The sequence below is a fragment of the Vicugna pacos genome, chromosome 28, assembly GCF_048564905.1.
Source record: "Vicugna pacos chromosome 28, VicPac4, whole genome shotgun sequence".
Classification (NCBI taxonomy): domain Eukaryota; kingdom Metazoa; phylum Chordata; class Mammalia; order Artiodactyla; family Camelidae; genus Vicugna; species Vicugna pacos.
Window position 1 is genome coordinate 16,151,359 of NC_133014.1, and position 25,015 is coordinate 16,176,373.

Here is a 25,015-nt window from a genome sequence, read left to right on the forward strand (position 1 = left end):
GAAAGGTAACACATGATCTGTTGGGTTTCTGAAATTTCTCCATTTTTAACATCAAGAAGCAGATCCTAAAAAGCACAGGTTTCCCAAATCTAATCAGCACACAGGGTAGCTAAGATGGGCATCTCTTGACAAAAGGTCCAATTCAGACCTACTTGCCTTTCCTGAAATAATGGTTAACATTTATAGTAACATTTGAGAGCAGAACATTTGTCATTAAATTTTCTGTGTTCAGTGTCAAACTGCTCGCAAGTCTGTGGGAACTCTGTTCAGAAGAAGCATCTGTCCTTTGTGCTGAGAAGAGCCAAAGGCTTGGGGGCTAAACCACATTGTCCTGACTTCACCCCAAGTAAACAGGGTTCTATTTTAAAAGCCCAGGTATTACCCATATTTAATGTGGTGACAAAAGGAGGCGCGAGGAAGGATTATATTAAACAGACCACTGCTGGAGGAGTTCAGGTGCCTCAGAGGCCCTGTGAGCACCTTTAAACACAGGATTAAATCTTTGATGAGACCTTGAAAAAGCCGTGATCCGTGGCCATGAGGGAGACATAGCAGCATTTCTACATTTGGCTTAGAACCTGGCCTGGCGCCTGATTACAAAACAAATGGAATTCTAGCAGAAAAAAGGGCGAAAATAAAAAAAGACGGCGTCAAAGACAAGTAGAGCATACGATACAAGCAGCAACATCAAACACGACAGGAACCCTGAACAAAATGAAAGCGGGCGACAGCAATAACGAAAAAGCCAAGCAAGCCAGTGCACAGACACGTGCCATTGACAGGAAATATCTTTAAAACACAAAGAGACTGAAAGGAAGGAAAACATACACCATGTGGAAGGTCAGATCCAGTACTTATCTGGCTGCACAGTAGGGCTGCATATAAACTGGCAATTAAGACAAAACGTACTGCCTGGAGATGCTCCAACAGACCAGGACGGAGCTGAGCACCCCGAGCAGCCCGCTGCTATACGGGAGGTCAGTCCAGACAGAGGGTGCCTGGCAGGTGCGCCTGGAGAACACAAGGCTACAAATGACTACAAATACTGCTGGGGGAACTGGTCACTTATCCACATAGCGAAAACCGTAATGAGATTTTCACCTGACCCACACATAAAAAATGCCTTCCAGATGAATGATAGATTTGAACATAATAGGAAAATTTTTAAACACTAAGAAGAAAATATAGGAGAGTATTTTTCTGTCCTTCAGATTAGGAAAGAATTCTTAAACTAGGATGCCCTCCCCTGAAATACCCACAAAGTGTACGTTAAAACCATGACAAACGACCTGTCTTAAAAGTATTAGCGCCAAAAGGCTCCGTGAAATAATAAAGCGGCAGGCTCCTCGCTGGGAGAAGATATTTGAACTTTGTACAACAGACAAAGGAATATTACCTTGAAAACAGAATGAAATTCCACATATTAATAAGAAAAGGACAAATGAAAAGAGAAAAAAGGCCAAAATATCTAAACAGGACATTTAACAAGCAAAATACGTAATAAAATCCGCACTTCTAATTATGGAACTACTGCGATGCCGCTGCTAAGGGCTGGGGTAGCCGTCCCTCATTTACAGCCCCCCTTCAGATGCTGGGCGGCCGGGCTGACGGGTCCACAGGAGGATTTCCACACAGTAGCTACTCACACCTCAACGGCTACCGATTAGAGGCAGTGCAGAGGCTGGACGCCGAGCTTCATTTAAATCATCCATTTCCACTTACCTTTTTATCAAGTGAATTCATAAAACGTTATTTACATCAAAGGATCAGATTAAAAAGGACACAATACCACCTTCCCAAATGTAGGGACTAAATTAAACTTAGATTCCCTCATTTTCAGAACAGCAAATGTTTTCAGCTCTGAGGGACTGCATGAAGCAAAACCATCATAAACACGGGTGGAGTTCCAGCTCTACTGACTTGGTAACACCTTGAAGTACCACTGACTTTCATACACTTGACCTAATTGGATTTCAAAATTGTGGGGAAAAAGTCAGTGTTATTTTGAAGCACCAAACTAACTAATGTTTTTAAATAAATGTTAGGCTATTTACAATACATAATTTATAAAGGATGAAGGGAATTCTCCTGCCAATCAAAATATTAAATAATTTATCTTTTGTAACTTCTTGAAGCCTGAAATAATTTGTAACCATCTTCCTACAACTTGAAAGGGCAATGTCACTAATTTTCTAGTAACTTGTCATTATCACTGCAAAATGACCCAAAATAACACTTCTAAATGAGGACTATGTCTTTGTCAGATATGAATTAAAATTTTTTTCTAAATACATTTTGAATGTAGTTAAATATCATTTAGTGCAATATTGGAAAATTTTATCCAAAATAATTAATGGAATTAAGTTAAAAATGCACCACTGCTTCGAAGAATGAAGAAAGCATTAAACATTCTGAACTCTTTGGGGTGGTAAGCAACAATCCTACAATGAAGTCAAAATATAAGAACTCACAGGTGGCCATGATATCTTAACACCATCTAAAACACAGTCCTTATGTGCTTGAATCATGGTTCTCATACAAACATTTGAAACGCACTAAGATCAAAGAGAAAATTCATGAAATCAAACTGAAAGAAGGCTTAAGATGTAAAACCTACATGACAAACATGGCTGCAAACTCACATACTCCCATTTTCAGATGAGCGAACAAGAAAAATTAATTAACGTTAAAGTGGAAATTATGCTTTAATCGTTTTTAGAAGATATTTCTTTCCTAAATGATGCGTCATGAAAGAACACCATTTCAGAAAACAAGGAACTTTCTTCATTTATGAATGAAATACTGTATTTTAATACCAGGTTCAAATGTGTAAGGCAATTAATTTAAGCTCTGTAAGTAACTGGCCCGCGTACTTCACAACAGGTGCAAAGCCCAGTGAAGCTGTAGGTTCAAGAATAAGTGAAAGCAAACGCTAAAAATGAATGACGCCATCCGTCCAGGAGCGTGCGGGCCCCATAAACTTCACCCCAGACATACTAATACCCGACCTTACGGGCGACACGTGAACACATGGGCCTTGACTAACAAGGTGATGAGATCCTTGCTCCGGCCTCTTTAGATGGAGTCACGCTGAAGTAGAACATTGTTGGATACTATATAATTAATGTGGGTGCCTTTTAAAACTTAGGTATAACAAACAGAGCACAGATACATTTAGCATATTTTGTTTTGAAAACTGTATACACTGATATAACTGCCACCCAAAACAAAATACTTAAAAAGGGAGAAAAATTCCATCTACCATAAACCCCTTCCACCTCTTTCTAATAAATTCCTCTCCTCCCCGCCCCAGGTAAATACGGTTGATTTTTTTTTCAACAACGCAAGTAGAACCAGACATCTAAACATCTCAACTGGCAATTTGGTGCATTGAAATTGCCACTACTACTAAATTTTTAATCTAATTTATGACTGTTTTCAGAGCCTGAATAGTGACAAACTTATCTTTTAAGTGTTTGATTATTGAGGAAAAAAGTCCCAACTCACTTATAAGTAAGTCTTAAAAACAGGTAGTTACAGAACAGGGAGCTACCAGTCCAGATACCTAAGCGCCAGGCACTGGACTAACCACTGCAGGCCCACTTCTGTTCACTTGCTGTTCACAGCAACCCTGAGGTAACAGTTATGGTCATCTTTATTTTGGAAATGAGGAAATCAAGATTCAGTCAAGTCAAGTCAAGTCATGTGGCCAGGTTTCTGCATTTGTAGACCCACCAGGATTCGAGTTCAGCTCTTTGACTCCAAAGCGAGGCTCTGGTATGACGCTCCAAGCAGACGCTTTGCGGTGGCTGACATCATTTAGAGTGAAAACCGGACCAGCAGGACTTCCTCTCCCTGTGTCTCTGCTGTCAGGACACCCAACCAGCGGTGTGGAGATGCAGGCCAGGCCAGGCAGCAGCAGAAGTCCAAGGGGACGGACAAGTTTCCGTCCTGGGAAAAGTCAGGCCTACGTGAAGCAGTTGGTGAGGAATCCTGACGCCGGGAGCAGACCAGGGCAGCAGGCCCACCTTCCTGAAGCCGATGCGGGTTACCCACGGGCAGGACTCTGAGCAGCGCCTGTGAGGATTTCCACGCCACTATCTCCAGCAACATGAGCAAAGGTACACAGGTGCCGGAAGACTTCAAGAGAAGCTTCATATTCCCTGAGGAGGTAATTCAACCAACTCAGTGAAGCCCAGATGACACCCAGCCACCCGTGGCAGCCCAAGGAATCCTGAGAATGCTGGGGCTTTTGAATTTGTTTTTTCATTATTTCTCTGCTGTGAGATCACAATGGGCAGATGCGCATATGACAAGCATGGATAATTTCAGCTGGGTGAATCTGTAAAAGTATTTCCTTGAGAAGAGATAAGCTCAAAGAGCCAGGTACCTTCCATCACAAGAAGATATTCTGCTTTCCAGAACACCCGGCAAAATATTCCTAAATACAATTTTGCCATCTCCATGTGTTTCCTGCAAAATGTCTCAGGTAGGTGGTCACAGGTCAAAAAGAAAATGTTGGTTTGAAAGTTTCCTTTCAGAGCATGACATCAAGGTCCCCTTACTTCCTTGGGTGGGTCTGACCAGATGGTATGGAAGATAGGTGACCAGTTCCTTACGGAATCTGTGAGCCTTTTTGAGACAACTGTCAGTGATCGGGTTTTCAGCAATGCTGCCCTAATTCTCTTCTGAAACAAGACAGACTTGCTTGAGGAGAAGGTGCAAATGGGTGAGCACCAGAGATGATTGCTTAGAATCTGAAAGGGATCCTCACTGCTTAAGAGACATCCAAAAACTCCCAGTGGAATTCAGCACCTTCTTCTGCTGTTGGCAAACTCCAGGACCAGCCGCAGAAGCTCCCACACTAGTGCTTCCCGGACCATCAGCGCGGAACACCCACCTTGCTTTGCGAGGCGTGCCGGGCACCGCTCTTCATGACAATGCTAAGCACCTTACGCTACCCTACCGTGATGCACGGATGACTTGTTATTCTAGCACCGTGTTGTGTTTTTAATCGCTTTCTGCTTCATTCCTTAAAATAGAGACTTAAAACAAGAATTTGAAAAATCCTGGTTCTATACTTCACTTCTTGGAAATCTTAGTCCCTCGTCCACAGACTCTGGTTTGGGGCTGGAACTTACCGAGTTTCACAACGCCAGTATCTGCACGTGTCAGGCTTTGATCTGCTTGACTGTGGCTGTGAGCTGAGTTAAGCGGTAACCTCTTGGCAAGCCCTCAGACCAGGTGAATTTCAGGCTCGAAATCGGTCCCCTTTTCAAACTGAATACTCTGGTGATGCCTTCTATTGGTGTCCTTAAATACTTGTAGGTACGAGGTTCAGGACAAGCAAAACAAGCAAGACTGAGATACCTTTCCTCTGCCTTACACCTGTTACCTGTCTTCATGGTGGACCCCCACTTTGAAAGAGATACTAGAAAAAAAGACTGATCTAAGGAACGGCATTCCATAAATATACACAGATTTCGCCTTCAAGCCTTCATGCTTTTTAAACTGCTTGTACATCCAATAGTCATCTTTTTTTTGAATTCCCTGGTTTCTGAAGATAATGTTCTTAAAGTTTTAAAGTTTACATGTGGATTTCTGGTCTTTGCAAATAATGCCAAGGAGCAAAAAGGCATGTGGATGTCATACATAATGTTTTGATCAAAAGGAAAGAGTAAAAATATAATTTGCCTTTTTCGCATTTAATTAGGCTTATAATGAATGTGCCATATGTGGAATATTCTGGCCATAACAGTAACTAAACACTGCAAGCAACACCATAACAGATCTAAATAGACACTCCCCATAAACATTTTTTAAAAATAAAAGTAAGTCATTCTATTTTAACAAAGCCAATTTTCTTAGCATCAGAGACTTACAGTAGAAGAGATATAAGCTTATATATATTGACCTTAGTTTTTTTCATGAGGAAACTAAAGCAGAGGACACTAAGGAGTTAAAACTGGGCATCAAATCCACTCTCTTTCCTCTGAGTCTGGGTTCCTCTCCAGGTTTTCTGGGAAAACTCATCCACAGTTTTCAAATATCTTTAGTCTCGATGCTTTTCTCAAAAGTAATCAAATGCAGAAATTCGATATAAAAACAATCAAACCAGAGGTGTTTGGACGGAAGCTGTCGGGGAACCACAAGTCCCAGGCTGCTCACCCTCCCTCCCCTGTCACATTTTCAGGAATCCCTAAGGTTCGGTGGAATACAGTTTGAAAGCCATATCTCTACACCATGTCAGCTCATAAAATAAATCTGGAAGAAAGCCAAGTTTTAAAATGTGAAAGCATTTAAACATCGACACAAAAGACAAATTACAGTTCAATAGAACAATATGAAGAACTGTCACAAGCTAGCCTGTGATTAAGCACCAAACGGCTGAGGCTGAAATGGGCCCTCTTGCAGCTCAGAGAAGGAGCATCACAGTGTGCTGGCTGTGGGCCGGAGTCAGTACCAAAGAGAAGGACTGCCTTGGGCGTTAAAAAATGAATGGTATCAGTCAGAACGGCCATCATGCAAAAATCCACAAATGACAAATGCTGGAGAGGCTGTGGAAAAAAGGGGGACCCTCCGACCCTGCTGGTGGGAATGAAGTTTGGTGCAGCCACTGTGGAAAACAGTATGGAGATTCCTCAAAAGACTAGGAATAGACTTACCATATGACCCAGGAGTCCCACTCCTGGGCATATATCCAGAAGGAACCCTACTTCAGGATGACACCTGCACCCCAATGTTCACAGCAGCACTATTTACAATAGCCAAGATATGGAAACAGCCTAAATGTTCATCAGCAGATGACTGGACAAAGAACAGGTGGTATATTTATACAATGGAATACTATTCAGCCATAAAAATGACAACATAACGCCATTTGCAGCAACATGGATGTCCCTGGAGAATGTCATTCTAAGTGAAGTACACCAGAAAGAGAAAGAAAAATACCATATGAGATCGCTCATGTGTGGAATCTAAAAAAAAAAAAAAAAGAAGATAATGAACTTAAATATAAAACAGAAACATACTCATAGACATAGAATACAAACATATGGTTGCCAGGAGGGGAGAGGAGTGGGAAGGGACAGACTGGGAGTTGGGAATTTGTAGATACTGACAGTTATACACAGAATAGATAAACACGATTATACTGTACAGCACAGGGACATATATACAAGATCTTGGGGTCGCTCTCAGTGAAAAAGAATGTGACAATGAATATATACATATTTTCATGTATGACTGAGAAACTGTGCTCTACACTGGAAATTGACACAACATTGTAAACTGACTATAACTCAATAAAATAAAATAAAATTTTAAAAAACATGAGTGGTATTGAAATAATAAGAGAGTAGAAGTGGAACAGGAAGAGGTGAGGCAAGGAGCACCGGAGCAGCACTGGAACAGGAAGGAACACACAATTTCAGCCCACATGAGTAAGGAGACCAGGGGGCTGAGGAAGCTGAGAAAGGTGACGTTAAAGCCAGAAATACATGTTGAGTTGGGTTATTTCAAGTTAATGAGTTCTGACTTCATCCTGCAGGCTACAGGGAATTGCTGAACATTTCTGAGCCAAGGTAGCAAGATGATCAAAGTATTTTAGGGATTTTCCTCTTAACAGGGGTGCCAAACCATTGTCAGAAAGAAAAATTGGAGGAGAAAGATCAGTTAGGAGGCTATTTGCAGACATCCAGGCATGACAATGATCAAAACCAAGTTAAAAGCTGAAAGAACAAAAAAAGATGATAAGATCACAAAGGAAGGTTTGAATGGAATTAGAAGGTTACCCGTCATTCCAAATACTGGAAACACAGTCTGGATATTTATCAGAGATCCTGCAAAGAGGATCCGTATCTCAGATGATGACTGAACTGTAGGACGTCTGAGGTCCCCCTCCAGTCCTGAAATTACAATTCTATGCAACACACTGAACATGCTGGTAAGGAGTCAGGGTGGTTGGGAGCCAAACACAAACTAAAAGTTGAAAGCTCGGGTGATGGCAGGAATGATGGCTATCACTTCCAAGGTGAGACATCTCTTACTGACCATTCCAAAAGAGAAATAAAAAGCAGGCCCACACCTTTTAAAAGGCTGAAATAACTGAAGCCAAAAAATTGAAGCAGCAAATTAGGGTAACTAATCTTCTAGAGCCAAGTGCTTCTAATGATTTAATGACCCACATTTTCCCAGGCTACAGACGTCAAGGACACAGCTCAGAAGAAAGTGAACTGGCTTGTTATCAGTACCGACAGAAAATAGTGCAAAATCATTTAACATTTGCTCCTTTCCACCCGTCTCAGAGGCTCTCAACAGTAGGCAAATTACCTCTGAGTATGAATGAGAACAATATACATACTTTGTAGTTCGGCTCTTTCATGTTTATTTATTTTTTCATCAGTTCATCGGTCTCCGGAGGGCAGCCTTCTGTTGCTTCATTTTCTCTGTAACTCTGCAGAGCTCCTAATCTACAATTCTATGCAAGAGTGACTAATTCATGTTCGATTTCAGACCACTATTATCTCCAGATCTTTTTTCACTTATTAGACCTAAAGTGAGTCATTCTCATCTTACACATTTTATAGCTTCTTATTATTCTGAAGTGTAGGTCCCTGAGCTTGCCCCAATGAAATTCATTATCACATTTTCTCATCTCTTTTTTAATTTATAAAAGTGCCTTGAATTCTACATCTAGCCTCAAGTATTCCCAGCGTGACCTACAAGTGTGGTCACCCTCTCCTACGCTGACAGGTTACCATCAGCAAAGTTCATCGTCAGGTTCTGAATTCCTTTATCTAAACTGGGTTGTCCAATTTTTAAACAGCAGTTATTTGTAAGAAATTCTTTTCCAGGTTAACAAAGGCTCCAACAAGAGTGTCTCACCTTATCGCTCAGAAATGTGTAGAGGAAAAAGGTTACTCCTAGGATCTGCGAAACACCTGGGATTGTGAGCTTAAGACCTTGCCCAAGGATACTTAAGAGATCCTAGTTATCATCTCGTCAGAAATAAAACTGACTACTAGGAGACGACAACACTGAACTGGTCCACTGAACAGAGTGCAGGAGCTACGTTCCCGAAGGTCTTTCAGGAGATAATAATTTAGGGTCGAGCCAAGATGGCGAAGTAGAGAGACTCACAGCTCGCCCTCTCCCACAAATACATGGAGAGTTACCTCTGCAAGCCCACTGAATCACACAGCGCACCTGCTGAACGCTCGCAGAGTGTCTCTCATTTCGGAATACAGGAGGAGTCCCATCACATCAGATAAACAACAAGTTTATATGAGTAACACAGGGAACTATATTCAATTTCTTACAGTAACCTCTGGTGGAAAAGAGTATGAAAACGAGTATGCATATACGTATGTTCCTATATGACTGAAGCACTGTGCTGTGCACCAGAAATTGAGACAACGTTGTACACTGACTGTACTTCAGTAAAAAATATACATGCACATATATGTGTATATGTATACATGCATGTGTGTGTATATATATATATATATACACACACATAAAGAAGTAATATTTTAGGACAGACAACTGTGCTCTGGGTTACTTGGACATCCATCTGTTGTCATTTAAAACAAATATATCAAGGTTTCTTATATAATTCTAGCTCATTAAAAACTTCTGAAGAATAAAACCTGCAGAATACCAATGAAAAGTAAAGTTCATCTTTCTTTGACTTTAGGAGCGAATGGTAGCTGTGAAAATGATCCTTTCTGAAGTTCTCCCCTTTGTCTATAAACAGCAGTATCACTGACACATGAGGACTTAAATTCACCCATCACTTGAAAGCCCTGGTTTAATACATTTACAAGTCAAGAAATAGAATACATTCTCTCAGTATTTAAGGTAACGCTGCTATAATGTGAGGATTGTACATAATGATTCCAATTTACTGGGTTCAAGAGGACATTACTGCAGTTTAACCAGTCATTATAAACCGTGGTCTCATTTTAGTTCAGCCGTGTTAATTTAGAAAGTAATAAAATGTGTTCCTAGAATTTATGGCCTGGTTATCCCCACAATAAATATCAATACATTCAATTTCAAAAGAGCTTTGGCTTGAGAAGTAATTATAATGTTTTATTTGTACCTTAATAGATTTTTTTTTTAAGTCTCAGTCTACATATGTTGCTTCAGCCTGGTAGTGAATTTAAATTTTGCTAAAGACGGGATTAAATAGGGACGTGGGGTTTCCAGTGCAGACACCACCATTAAGTGACTTTGGTGATTATATTTGTGACAGTGGTATCAAGTCCTCCATCAATTCCTGGATGGCTTAATGTTCTAAGACCTAATGTATGCCTAGAAGCACATGTGACATTAGAACATCAACAATTAGGTGGCAAATAAAGCAGTGGAGGACAAAAGAAATGCACTTTGAATCCCTTTATTGCCCTTCAGTGCTTAAGACAGAATAAAGTTCAAATTTTTTTTCTTTTTTTTTTTTAATTGAACTATAGTCAGTTACAGTGTGTTAATTTCTGGCATACAGTATAATGTCCCAGTCATACATAAATATACATATATTTGTTTTCATATTCTTTTTCACTAAAAGTTACTACAAGATATTGAATACGGTTCCCTTGCTATAAAGAAGAAATTTGGATTTTTTAAATCTATTTTTATATATAGTAATTAATATCTGTAAATTTTGAACTCCCAAATCTATCCCTTCCCACCCCTTTTCCCCCAAGTAACCATAAGTTTGTTTACTGTGTCTGCAAGTCTGTTTCTATTCTCTGTAGATGAGTTCATTGGTATCTTCCTTTTTCTTTTTTTAGATTCCACATATAAGTGATACCATATGGTATTTTTCTTTCTGTGTCTGGCTTACTTCACTTAGAATGACAATCTCCAGGTCCATCCACGTTGCTGCAAATGCCATTATTTTATTCTTTTTATAGCTGAGTAGTATTCCATTATATACATATTCCACAACTTCTTTATCCAGTCATCTGTCGATGGATATTTAGGTAGCTTCCACGTCTTGGCTATTGTATGCTATGAACACTGGGGTGCATGTATCTTTTCAAATTAGAGTTTCCTCCAGATACATGCCCAGGAGTGGGAGTGCTGGATCATATGGTAAGTCTATTTTCAGTCTTTTGAAAGTCTCAATAGTATCCATACTGTTTTCCACAGTGGCTGCACCAAACTGCATTCCCACCAACAGTGAAGGAGGGTTCCCTTTTCTCCACACCCTCTCCAACATTTATCCTTTGTGGACTTTCGAATGACGGCCATTCTGCCTTCTGTGAGGTGATGCATCATTGTAGTTTTAATCTGCGTTTCTCTGATAATTAGCCATGTTGAGTATTTTCTCATGTGCCTATCAGTACAGAATGACTCCATGAGCTGACCTCTCTTTGCATTTGCCCTCTCCTATCTTTCTCAATCCCCAGAACCCTCACCTACTGAACCACTTCCCTCCATCCACAGGTATCCATGCCCTATGACCCTCCTGGCTGACTCCTGCTCATTCACCCATAGGGCTAAAACGGACCCCTAACCTCTCCCCGAGAGTATAGCTAATTCCAGAAGGGCTCCTTTAATGCCCATGCAGTAACCTGTCCCCACACCTAATGCAACTCTTGTAACCATTTACTGTTTGCTTTTTCCCTTAGATGGTGAATAAGCAATAATGTTGCCAAATAATTCCCAAGATACAGTTAGTAGGTTTTTTTTTAAATTAATGAATGATTAAATGAATGGGCATAAAGTTGAAAATGTCAACATGTCATACTTAAATACACAGTGGGTTCAACAATTAACTCAATAAATGAAACAAATATTTACTTAAGCACATATAATGTGTCAGACATTGTACTTAGTGAACAACAGACACAAAGAATATGACAGAAACATGACAATGAAGGCATGTACATTTATCAGATGAGACAAGAATTTACCAACCTACTATATGTAAATGGTATATATTATGAGTGTTACATGATGCCTGAAAAAAAGATCTGATGTCCTCCTCAGGTCAGTGTCTTTAATGCCTCCCTTCTGGCCCACCAAGGCTGCAGGCATCTTCTAAAAACAGTCCAGAATTCTCTGGTTCACTGATTTTTTTTTTTCAGGTGCCATCTCTCTGCTCAGTTTCAAACCACGTGTCCTGTTCTGATTGGAGCCTCCAGTTTGCACCAACCCTCGAAGCCTAACCACGCGGGCTTGATGAGTCATTGCCTGATTTGGGCTTCTTCCCAGGATGCTGTCTTGTAAAACACATTCGTGTTTTCACCTCTCGAGCCTCCCTATAAGCAATGGCCAGCTGAGCAGATCGCAATTCCCAGGAGTTCATGCAACAGCTCTGCCTGTGCTGGACTGGGAAGGCGGACTCGTCAAGCCAGAATGAAGAGGAAGGCGTAACTCATTCTGACTAGGATGAGAGTGAAGGCTATACAGAGACCACAGCATCTGATTGGTCCTTACGTTCTGGGGCAGGTGGAAAAAATAAGGTAAAGACGGTAGATGGGCCCTCCTGCTGGAGCAATGGTATAAAACGTGAAGCCGAAGGGCTGTGCAGGTAAAGTCAAGCAGGGTTACCTGCTGTCGCCACACTCGATCACATATCCAGTAAGTGTGGAAACATTAAACATGCTGTAAGATGCCCACGAGTGCCAGATTAAAGTTTATAAGAAAATCAAGGAAAATTCCTCCTGTTAGAGAAAAGAGATGACATCCATTTGGCAAAGAGAATGCGTTACAAACGATAACAACTTAAGGGAAAAGGAGCTGTAGGTCTTCCTGAAATTGGCCTCATGCAATTTCAAGCCTATTTGAGTTACGTGTCAAGGTACCTTTAGTCAGATAGATTCCCTTCCTCCAACTCAGCTTTCTTGTCTACAGAATGAGTCACTTTCTCCCTAAATTCTAGTTCAAAAATTATCTACTTTATTGAATTTGTTACGCCTTTTTTACATGTTTATCCAAATGTCCGTTGGGTATAGCATCTTCTTTTCATTCAATTTCTTGTCAATGCTAAGCATTTGACATTTTATTATGTGTTTCGTTGATTGAAACAAATCATAAATGTGCTATTTCAGTTTTTAACGTATCATTTGGGTAAGAAGTACAGAAAGAATTCTCATGGTAAGAAATTAAAAGTAAAGTTCGATTTCCAAATACAATGCAACTTAGAAGTATTTCGTTTCATCACAGGGGACAGGTATGAACTGTACACTGAATAACAAACTAAAGAGAAGGAAATAACCCTAGGACTGGATTTCCACTTTACCCTACAGTTTTCCCAGTTACATTTTCTCATCATTTTATGTAAAACATTACATTTTCTTTCATCCAAATGATCATAACTATCTCATGTGACTGTCTGCCTGTCTATGGGCACAGCCAACATCAAGAAAGTGAAATGAAAGAAACCAGTTAAGTGTGTCAGCATTTCATCTCTCATCAGTATATCAAGATACAATTTCAACATGCAGCAGATTTGGCTTCACTGAAAACAAAAGCGGAGAACCACTTTGGCAACATTATGAACATTTCCATTTTTCTCTTAATGAATGAAATTACTCTTCATCGGAAAGAATGTGTTTTCACATGAATCATACACTTGGACCCGAATTCAGAAAAGATGGCCCTTCATTTATCTTTTTCTTTTTTCCTTGCAACATGGGAAAGGCCTTTTAAGGATGGAAGCAGCCTATTTTATATACAGTAGTTTTTATCTGCTAGTCCCAATATCTCGTAATAACCTATAATGAAAGGACTATAAAAAAGAATGCAGAAACATATAACTGAATCACTATACTGTACACCGGAAATTAACACAACTTTGTGAATCAACTATAATTCAATAAAAAAGAAAAAGAAAAAGAAAAAGAGGGTGGAAAGTCAGAAGGCACAACCTGTATGAGATTATCAAGAATTAACTGTGGCAATTGTTTAAAATAAAATACTTTGCAAGCTGGTGACAAAGCATTAACTGGGATCGTCTGAAGACCCAATTTTTAGGTCCCCGATAAATGCTGTTTCAATAAATGTCTAATAGATTTCCCCACAAACTCCCCGATGTGTTCTTTTCATGGCGCATCACAGGTCTGGTTCTCGACTTCCTTCTCTGGCTGCTACTCATTCTGTCTCTTTGGGCTCCGTGATGGAATAAATGTCAATAACCCACAGAGCTCAACCCCCAGTCCTCTATTCTTCTTTTTATATTTTTTCTGGAAAATTTCCCTAATGACAGCTTCAATAGCCACTTATGCTTAGATGAACTAAAACTCTGTTATCCACAGCACAAATCTCTTCCCTGAGTTCTAGATTCTTATCTCCAAGAATCAACTGGCTATTTCTTCTTGAAGGTCTTCAGGTACTTCACATGACACAAACTCCTTGTGTTTTATAAAAAATACTTGTCACCACGCATGACTCCACTGCTTGCCCAAAAAGAAGTCTTGAGGACGATCCTGGACTCTCCCTCCCCCTCACCAAGCACATCAATCAATCACTTCCGTTATTCCATGACTTTCCAATCACTACCGATATCTTAAATCAGGCCATCGTCATCTCTTACAGCGTCAGCTCAAGTCCTCTCCCCGCCTCCAGACGTGCTCCCACCACCAGACCACCATGATCCTGCTCTGAACTCCAGCTGTTTTTAAACTAAGATGCAAATCAGCTTAAGTCATTCCCCCGCTTAAACCCTTGCTCTCTCCCACTGCACACAAGATGAAGGTTTATAGTTTAGTATGATCTGCCAGGTCCTTTGTGATCACTGTACGTCCCTGTCCACGTGGAGTTTGCTGTTGTAGTGGGAGACGCAGAAGACAAACAAAAAACAAGTAAATAAAATAGCGCTTGATCAAAACCTCTCAACTGAAATAAATACATGAAGAGCTGGAAGGAAGGACGCCACCTGCTAATATCACCAGCGTGATGCTTGAATCCCAGAGCAAAAGAGAAAAAAAAATTAGTCTAAGTTTTAAGGAACAAAGAAGTACGGACAGGCCATCCTTTCTACTCTTTGCCCCACAGAGTAAACAAAATTTAGGCACACTTGTGAAAAAAATGTAAGCTCACCATTTTAAAAAAAACTTAATGTGCAATAAATACAAAGGTGTTATAAATGACACTAATGTAATGGGGTGTGAATCAATTTCACTTTTGTCCCACGAAAATCAGTGCAGATATGCACAGTCTGCCGAGTAGGGTCTCTAAACTAAGCTAAGAATGTGAACACTCCTCCATTTAAAAATAAAATTCAGTATCAGCTTGTTTATCTATTTTGTATATACTGGTCAGTATCTGCAAATCTCGAGCTCCCAGTTTGCCCCCTCCCGCCCCATAGCACAGGGACCTAAATTTGATATCTTGTAGTAGCTCACAGTGGAAAAGAGTATGAAAACAAATATATGTATGTTCATGTATGGCTGGGGCACTGTGCTGTGCACCAGAAATTGGCACACGGTAAACTGACTATACCTCAATAAAAAAAATTATTAAAAAATTTTAAAAAATTAAAAATAAAATTCAACATCTTCACTTCTCCGAGCTTAAAATGTTCTGTCTATCTCCTAAGGAACCTCTATTAAAATATGTCAGTGAGCAGAGACAAATGTTCATAGTAGCATTATTCATAATAAACCTCTAAGTGGAAATAACCCAAATGTCCATCAACTAAAAAATGGATAAATAAGATGTGGTATCTCCACATAATAGAACACTGTTCATCCATCAATAGGAATGAAGTGCAGATAAATGCTACAACATGGATGAACCTTGAAAACAGCGTGGGAAGGAAAAGGCGTCTGACACCAGAGGTCACATATTGTACGACCCCATTTAAATACAATGCCTTGAACAGGCAAGTCTACGGAAACACGAGTGGGGCTGAATGGAGGAGAACTGGACCGTGATTGTGAATGAGAATGAGAATGCGGTCTCTTCTGGGGATGAGGAAGATGTTCTGGAATTAGACAGTGGTGATGGTTCTGAAACTTTGCTAAGATTCCAACACTGCTTTACTGTACATTTTAAAAGGGTGAATTTTATGGTTTGGTAGTTATATACTTTAATTAAAAATGAGAAAAAGTAGTATGAAAATGGTAAAATTTGGAGAAAAAATACAGGAGGTGAAATCTGGGATCCTTCTCCGTGACTGCGCAGCCTTGGGATGGAATAAAGACTGAGTAAATGTTCGTTGTGAGCATTTCCTTCCGTCTCAATCACTTTGGGGGCACAGTCACAACTCAGCTTCTGTTCGTGACTCTTTGGACCATTTTGTGCCAACTGTTTTTGGTTTTTTGTTTTTCACCATATTCAAATTCTATTCCCTGGTACCAAGAAGCTTAAGAGAGCTGCCTTTTCTAGGAAAAGGCATTCTTTTTGCCTTTCCAATATCCATCCTCTTTTTCTTCTTAAAAGCAAATATAAAAGACAAATTCACATCATTATCCATCCAGCCATCCACACTCTCAACAGTCTCCAATTATTTTTCCTGCTCTTAGAAGCCAGCAGCCTGAATTAAAGCCAATCTCAATGACACTTTCACAGTTACACAGCAGTCAGATTCCTCCAAGTCTATTTCGGTATTTTAAAAGTGCATGAACATGTTCACCCTGAACATCGAACAGAATCTCTCTTCTTTCTCTTCCATAAACGCCAACATGCTGATGGAGCAACTACAGTCAACCTCCCGGTCTCAGAAGACAGACTTCTAAACCTTGTAATCTGTCCTCTTCCACCTCCTATGCCTCTAACCCCAGAGGTTGCTAACGATCTCCAAATTGCCAAAGCCAGCAGATTTTCTCAAGTTCCGACACAAATTTACTTCTCGGTAGCAACTGCTGTTTAAAAAACCACTTTCTCTAAACTGTCATTTTCTCTTTCAAGTCAGTCCAAAAAAATTCTGTAGCTGATTTTTCTTCACTATTTTGTTGCTTTGGCACAAAGATTTTTTTTTTTTTTGGAGTCATAAAAACATGTATGTCACACAATCACTAGTTGTTTGATCAGAGACAAACTAAATTCTCCGAGTCCCAATTGTTTTTTTCTGTAAATTGAGGATTGCCAGAGTCTTCGCCAGGACGATATCAGACACTGTACGTAAATTTCTTAGCCGGAGCCTGCTACATGAGTGGTAATTTTAATAATCTGTTGATTCTTATTTTGTGGTTGGCTTTATTCCTTTGGTAACTATGTGTTTAAAAAGCTAAGATCTAATCTGTTCTTAGAAACAATAATTCGTACATACATGTAAACTAAAAAAAAAGTATGCTGTATATGTGTATTTACATGCAATACAATGTGTATGTGCAGTCGAACTGTAATGGTTCTACATAATTAAACTGAAAAAGGAAAAAACATAATTAGCAGTATGTATATTTTCATTATTAGCATAATCACTATTATTCCACAGTTCTTTAAGAATCAACTTTAACCTCACAATTCCCATATCTGTACTGTCCTTTCTTCCAAACAAAGTGTCTGTTCCCAAGTTTACTCAACTGCATTTCTGTGACATTTCCTCAGTACATCCCCATCCTCAATTTCCACATGGAGATGAGGCCGGGCCCTCATCATATGCCACCTATTATCAGTGGTTCCCAGACCTGGCAAAATATCGCGACCAAATCCAGATCCTTGGCACCACCCCACACCTACCAAGTCATAATCTCCAGAGAGTAGAGCTTAGAGATCGATCAGGCTGAAGGGTCTCCAGCTGATCAGCGTGAAGCGCCAGATGTGGACGTTAGCCGCGTGTACTGGGGAAGCAGCCTCTGACAGCCTGACTCCAGCATCAGCTCTTTCCAACGTTTCTTCTTACCCAATCATGCCAGCTTTTATTTTTCCCAGATTGTGAGCTTCCCAAAGTACTAGCCTAAAACATGCTCTCTCTCTTGACTTTCTATAAAGTTCCCTCTTAGTTACTCAACATTCACTCATCAAAATGTTTCAGCGTCTCCAATGATAGGTGCAGAGCATATGTAAACCAAAGAGTAAACCTCTGAGGATCTTAACAGTCTAAAGACAGAGAGACAGAGGTAGAGGCTGGGGTGGGAGGACAGAGAGAGACAAAGTACACAGCAAACTCCCAACGTGCTAAGCAAAGAACCCGCACTTGTACCTAATTCTCCGACTTCTTAGCGTCACGTCCACAGCCTCCACCGTCAGGCATCAAGCTTACTGATCACTTACCCAAGCTCCAGTCAAAAAGAAGAGCTCCCACAGTTTCCACAAAAACTGCATACAGACTTCAGCTTCCAGTTTGCCCTTTGGTTGAGCGTCTCCCTACACTGTTCCATTTCACTGTGCCCAACTCTGTCACCCTTTCCGTCCCAGCTGAGCCCTTGCTGATGCCCCAAACTGGAAATCCGTTCTGCCTGTCACCCCGAGCTCCTACAGCTCTGTGTGGTGCGGAGCACCTCCCGCCCTGTATCACAGGTATTTCCTATTTATTGTCTTTCCTACGACATCAAAAGCCACTTTAGGGCAGGATTCATAGTGGATCTTTCATTGAATCCTACTGTAAACGAGAAATACGTTTTAATTAACAAACTGAACTCCGGTACCTATTCAGAGGTTTAACAGAAGAGAAAATACTCACTAAAATGACATTATCAATGGAAAATCATAGCCGATTAAGTTACAGTTAATAATGACATAGGCAGAATCATTTTCTCATCATTAAATGGCTGGATCAGTCTGCATAATGTTGCCATGTTGAGCAGTGAGTGAGTAACAATTACATGCATGTCTGATTGCGAGCTAAGCTTTTACTAACCTAAGAGACTACCTAAGAACCTTATCTAAACTTCTTAAGGAAAACCTGCACAAAACTAGAATATGCTAATAGTTATATTCTGGTCTGAGATGTGGGCGTGTCTGTGTGAATGTTGACATGTGTGTACAGCTGTATATGCGTAAACACTGGTGCTTCCGTGCAATGCTGCTAACTGAGCTTCACACTTCAAAACAAAATAAAACAAAATCCAGTCCAAGCCTCAGCAGGAAAATTCTACACACAGCTAAACAGGTAATTCTACTGAACAGAAAGTTTTCACTTAATGAAGTTCATACCACAGGCGTGCACTGACAAAAATGAAAGGTGTGAATGCCTTCTGAGGAAGAGAACCCCACACAGGGCAGCCGGTTAACTTGCACATATGAACACAGGGTGACAAGAAGTCAATTCCATGATGGATTTTATGGTCAAACAAGTTCACGTGGAATATGGCACCACATTCGGAACCACCATTTTAAAGACAAAAAGATGGCTAAACTACAGAACCTAGCGTAAACTTCCAAGGGCTTAATATGTCCTAAAAGAGCCTTTCAAACCCAGAGAATAAGAGGTTCAAATTTTAGATAATAAGATATAAGTGAGATCATTAGAAAAGGCAAAGAGTTGAAAACTAAACAGGCAGTTGAAAACATTGGTCATTTTTTTTTAAACTAAGGCAACCTAAAAATCGAATTACATTTAATTTTCAAACGTGCATTGCTACTAGCTCCCCCAAGATCTCTCTCCTGGATACTGACACCTTCCAACATTGAGACCTCACCCAACACATTCCGTCCCCGGCTTCTGAAACAAAGTGCTTCTCACTGACAACCAGCCAAGGACAATACATGGCAGACAAGATGACTTAACCCAGAAGATAAAGATAGGTAAATTCTGTGACTCCCTGGAGGTCCTTCTGATTATATTTTATAGTTTGAAAAACTAGGTCAAGAAAACTCTTTTGACTTCCTCCAATAAAAATATTTCCAAACACCTGCTTTATCATTTAATCCTTAAGACCAAATCTATGAGATATACATATATATGTATATATAATCCTATTTACAGATTCAAAAACTGAAACTCAAAGCAAAGTTACATAATTAACATAATTAGTGGAGTCAGTATTTCAAGCCAGGTTTGTCTGGCTTCAAATCCCATGTCACTGCACTTCCCTATGCGGAAGAGAACAGGGGATGTTAGCACTTGGCTTCTTCTGCGTTGGCAAATAGCTAGGGTGTCAAAGGCTGCGTTTCAGAGGGGCAGGTGTGAGCACTGGAGAACACGGACCCATCACACACCATCTGAGTGCTGTTTACACACAGCAGTGGAACTAGGAATACATCGGGAGGCTGGTTTGATTTCAAGCCCAAGAAGCCATCATTATCATGTCTGTCCGAAGGTGCTCTAAACCAAAATGTCAGCCACGCCTCGTACTTCTCCGATGCACGGTGAACCAAGAATAAAATGACGAGTCGGGTCAGCACACACAGTGGTACATCCTGCCGGGGAGATCAAGGTTGCCCCTGCAGATCTGCTGTGAACTGGACAGAATTACACGGACGAAGCTCTCTCTAGTCCTCAGCCATGGGCTCATCTGCAACCCTGCCCAGTCTCTAAGCAAATGCAGAAAACCCCGTCAGTGGGGGCGGGTCACATTAAATGAGGGAACTGGGACAACCCCACAGCAGCCTAGCGTCTCAGTCCACTCAGGATGCTGTAACAAACATCACAGCCCGGGTGGCTTATCGACGATGGAGATTTACTTCTCACGGTTCTGGAGGCTGGATGCCCGAGATCAGGGAGTCAGCGTGGTCGGGTTCTGGCGAAGGCCTCCTCTGGGTCACAGGCTGCTGACGTCCCTCTGTGTCCTCACACGATGGGACGTACATGCCCGCTTTCTGGAGTCTCTCTCATGAGGACATGAATCTCATTCAAGAGGACTCTGCCCTGCTGACCTAAACTCCCAAAGGCCCCCACCTTCTAATGTTACTACACTGGGCATTAGGATATCAACACAGGAATTTTAGGGGGACACAAACCTTCAGACCAGAGCATCTACCATGACTTTAAGAAAATTAATCCTTAGAACCTGTTCTGTTAATGATGAGTCAGGAGAGTTTCTCATTTATATAAAGGACACTGCTCTACTTAATCAGAATAATAAGGCGATGGTCAATAAAGTGCCAAGGAAGGACCCCAGGCTGATTTTCTTTGAAACTTGAAGTTAACACGTTTTGACAATAATTGGATCAGAAAAAAAAGAGGCCTTCGCAAAAATTGTAATGGACCAAATTTACAGACTCAGAGTGGTGTCAGAGCAAGTGGATTTCTTAAATTTCAAGGAGAAAGTAAATCCTCAGAACTGTCAATGAAAACGTTTACATTCCTCACATCTGTTTACTTACTGAGCCCCTCTTCGAAAGCAACTGTACCAAGTCTTTCCTTAGTCAAGGCCAGTGAGCTGCGCTTGAAGAATGTGCAATTCTCTTACCTTCTGAGTGATTATTATATTATTGTATTAGTTGACCTTGGCAAAGCCTAATGTGAAACACTGTTGCCAAGTGGAAATGACACATAATCAACAATGAGAGTCAATGCTCTGGTCAGAATTCTGTCCATAATAGAAAACATGGTTTGATACAAATCTGTTTTCTTATGTGGAAAGAAATACTATTGAAGGTATGAAAATAAAATTATATATTCAGACACAGTTCATACGAAACAGAGCAGGTGAAAGGTTAAAACAAGTAACTTCTTAAATGAGACGGCTGATTGCCTTTCCTAAATCAGTAATAAACCCATATTAGTTACTGAAGCTTACAAGATGAATGGGAGCGTTGACCAAAAACTCTCTTTCATTGCTTCGTGTGACGCTGGTTTCAGCTTCATCTCACCCTCCCAGGACTCACCTCCGCATTCAGGGGGGCACACCGGAGGGAGGGGCCCCGGGGTGAGGCTGCTGGCCGCTTGCTCAGCCAATCTATACTGCAAAGTATGCCCGTGAATAACGGTTTTCTCATTTTGCTCCTGAAAAGGCAAGAGTAAATTTGCCAAAAAAGAAGAAAAGAGATAGAAACAGCTTTGGGGATTTTTTATTTGTTTTCTTTTTTTTTTTTTCGTCATCTGCATAGAGTCAAGCACTGTCTTACTTGGCAGTCCAACTTGCATGCAAAAATACAACTCACAAAGGGACGGGCACAAAGTCTGCAAGACCGCGACACCCAGCTCCTAAGCAGCCGAGTGACGCCCGGCCTCGGCCTCTGCAGGGCCCCTCTGGGTTCCAGCTTTAAAATGAGGAAAGGCAACCACAGCTGACCCATGAACAGTGCGGGGGTTGGGAGCATGGCCCCAACCCGCCCCCACCACCGAGTGAACACCTGTGTAACTTCTGAGCCAGCCCCCCATCCGCAGCTCCACACCCGAGGACTCAACCGACCGTCAATCTCGTGGCACCACAGTATGACCGAGCCGACGTAAGTCCACGTGTAAGGGAACCCACGCAGTCCAAACCTACGCTGCTCAAGGGTCAGCTGCATGGGGTTTTCAAGTGGTCTTTAAAACGCCCTGATACCAAATATCGTTAGTTTACTGGTCTCTGGATTTTCTTTTTCTTGCCTCTTTAAAACAGGTCAAGGCAAAGCCACAAGGGGAAAAACAAAGATGAAGGAAGCCAAGACCATGGAAATATCACCATTTTCCTCAGTTACGAAGGAAGAACCGTAAGCTCACTTTTGTGGGGCCGTTTTGAGAAGAGCATTCCTTTAGAGAAATAGAATGTCTAGTGCAATCTGACACTTTCTATGAGCCGAGCCTCCTTTCCTAATGACCTATTTTTATTTTTTATAGAGGAGCCTTGACACCTTAACAGAAGTGGGATCCAGAAGCACTGGGCTGTTTGATTCTGCGGTACTGAAACTACCTCAATAACTAAATGTGTCAGTCCCACTGGAAGGCACCATCTAGAATCACCGCTCGGCTGACTGCAGTGCTCTCTGAAATACAGTGCACAGAAGTGTATTTTAACATTATGTGGCATGTGTCCTCTCAAAATGTTAAGGCTCTCCATACATACTCTTTGCCCTGGGCGGGAGGGTAGAGCTCAGTGGCAGAGCCCATGCTTAGCAAGCATAACGTCCTGGGTTCAATCCCCAGCACCTCCATTAAAAATAAGGAAGTAAATAAACCTAATTATGCTTCCCCCCCAAAAAAAATACCCCAGAAAAACCCAAAACTTTTTCCCCTACACAATCTTAAAGGAGGTATTTCCAGCAATTAATGCAAACTAATGCTGAGTGATTTTCCTCAAATGATGCTGCAAATGGTTCCCTTCAACATAGCAGAAGCTACTAATACTGTATCTGATATAGATTCTCAGCCATTCAAACCAACGAAATTTCCTGTCCCATCAGACAGCGCTGTTTATGAAGAAGGCCCAGCTTTGAGTGACAAGCCAGCCTGCATCCACCTTGGCTAGACGCGGCAAAAGCTTTCCATTAACAGTGTGATCCTCAGCACGCGTCAGCACACCTGACTGTCCTTTCTGATTGGATCACCACATTCTGTTGCTTCTTATTTGACGGTTGGCTTTATTCCTTTGATAACGATGTCAGTTCAAAAAGCTGAGGGTCTGATCTGTTCTTAGAAACAATGATCAGTACATACATGTAAACTAAAAAAAATGTGCCATATACTGTCTATAACTATTTACACCCAATATAACGTGTATGTGCAGTCAGACTGTAATAATTCCACATCATAAAACTGAAAAAGGAAAAAAAAGAATTAAAAAAAAACCAAGACAGTGTGTCACACTGGAGAGTAAGACAGCAGATCCAGTATAACCATTCGACAGCCAAAATCTATTTGAAGACATGCACTGACAGCATATAATACTCACACACACACAACCATACGAACAAGCTGCAAACTGTCCTCACTTCCTCAAGTAACCGTAACTCCTGTTTACTGAAACATCCCCTCCTGACTTGAATCATCTCGCTGTCACAGATCCAGTGGACTCAGTTTCCCCGCTTTTTAGGGAGTTACCCTGATGAGGCTCCCTATAAAGAGCTGTGGGTTCAGTGGGGACAACAGCCCTTGGGAGCAGACCCAGGTTCTAGCCATCACTCCCACCTACAGGCCCGTGGCTGTGGGCAGCTCACCTGGATGCGCCTCATTTGACTCACGCTGTGAGGACTAAGGGCTCTTCCCTAGGACACAGTCAGGACCCAGCAACGCGAGGGTGCCCAGCCCTGCGCACACATTCAGGATGTGGTGTGAACAGTGACTGAATGAACGGATATTGTGTTTGACGATGTCATGGTAACACTAGGGGGTGAATCCTGAACATCTGGATAGCTGGGCTTCTTAACTACCTTATATATATATATATATTCCTTCTCTTATATTCCATCACATTCTGCTATTTAATTTGGCCACGGTTTCGGAGTGCACACTGTGGTGTCCTGCCGAGATCCCCTTTTCAGGACCAAAATACTCATTTCTTCAGAAAGCAGGAGAGACGTCTATTGGTGGCTTACACCTGAATCCCTCTCTGGAAATTGCCTTTGCCTGTAGGAAGATGCCTCGCCAAGGTGATGCCTTCTCTCCAGAGAAAGACTGCTTTCAGTGACTGGTCCACCTAGGAGTCCAAGGATGGGGTCCTCTGACTGCAAACCGAACAGCTCTGAGGGACCGTTCCAACTTCAGAGACCCCGGTGGGATCAGCCGAGGATCCGTCATTTATAAAGGCAACCACACCGCATACAAAGGCGGAAACTAGACATTTTGAGAAGTTCTAGACGCAGAGCATGAACTGACATTGCTCTCCAGGGATTGGAGGCATCACTACACCCTGCCCCCATTAGAGGGGGGATGTTCGGGCATCAGGTTCCAGCCCACGTCTGGGCCACGGCAGGTCCACTGGGTCTAGGGACGCAGCCAGAGGTCAGGGTCAGCAGTCCCTGAAAGCGTAACTAAACAAGCACAGCTCCTAGTTTGGTTCATTGTCCTTTAAAATAAAACATCAGACAAGGAAAGGCCCAGGGGAAGTCTCAGAAACCGCTCTCTTCCTCAGTCTTCCCAGATAGTATATAAAAAACACAGCGTCCACTGAAGGGGGAACAGCAAAAATCAGTGCGAACCATCAAGATCTAAAGGACCCAGGGCGGTGGTCCCCATCTTGTCCCTACCTATTTTACCAGACCAACCTCTGCAAAAACCATGTGGTCCTGGAAGAGGGCCGTAAACGGCCAC

At 41.5% G+C, this 25,015-nt stretch overlaps 1 protein-coding gene and 1 long non-coding RNA gene across 5 annotated transcripts in view; one reads left to right on the forward strand and one right to left on the reverse strand.

The window, feature by feature from the left end:
- CTNNA2 (catenin alpha 2) overlaps nt 1-25,015 on the reverse strand; it is a 933,346-nt gene that overhangs the window by 873,523 nt on the left and 34,808 nt on the right. The gene's annotated exons all lie outside the window — the stretch shown is intronic.
- LOC140690045 (uncharacterized) lies at nt 4,364-12,630 on the forward strand. Its single transcript, XR_012065239.1, has 2 exons — nt 4,364-4,489; nt 12,099-12,630. It is a non-coding gene; the product is annotated as an uncharacterized lncRNA (long non-coding RNA).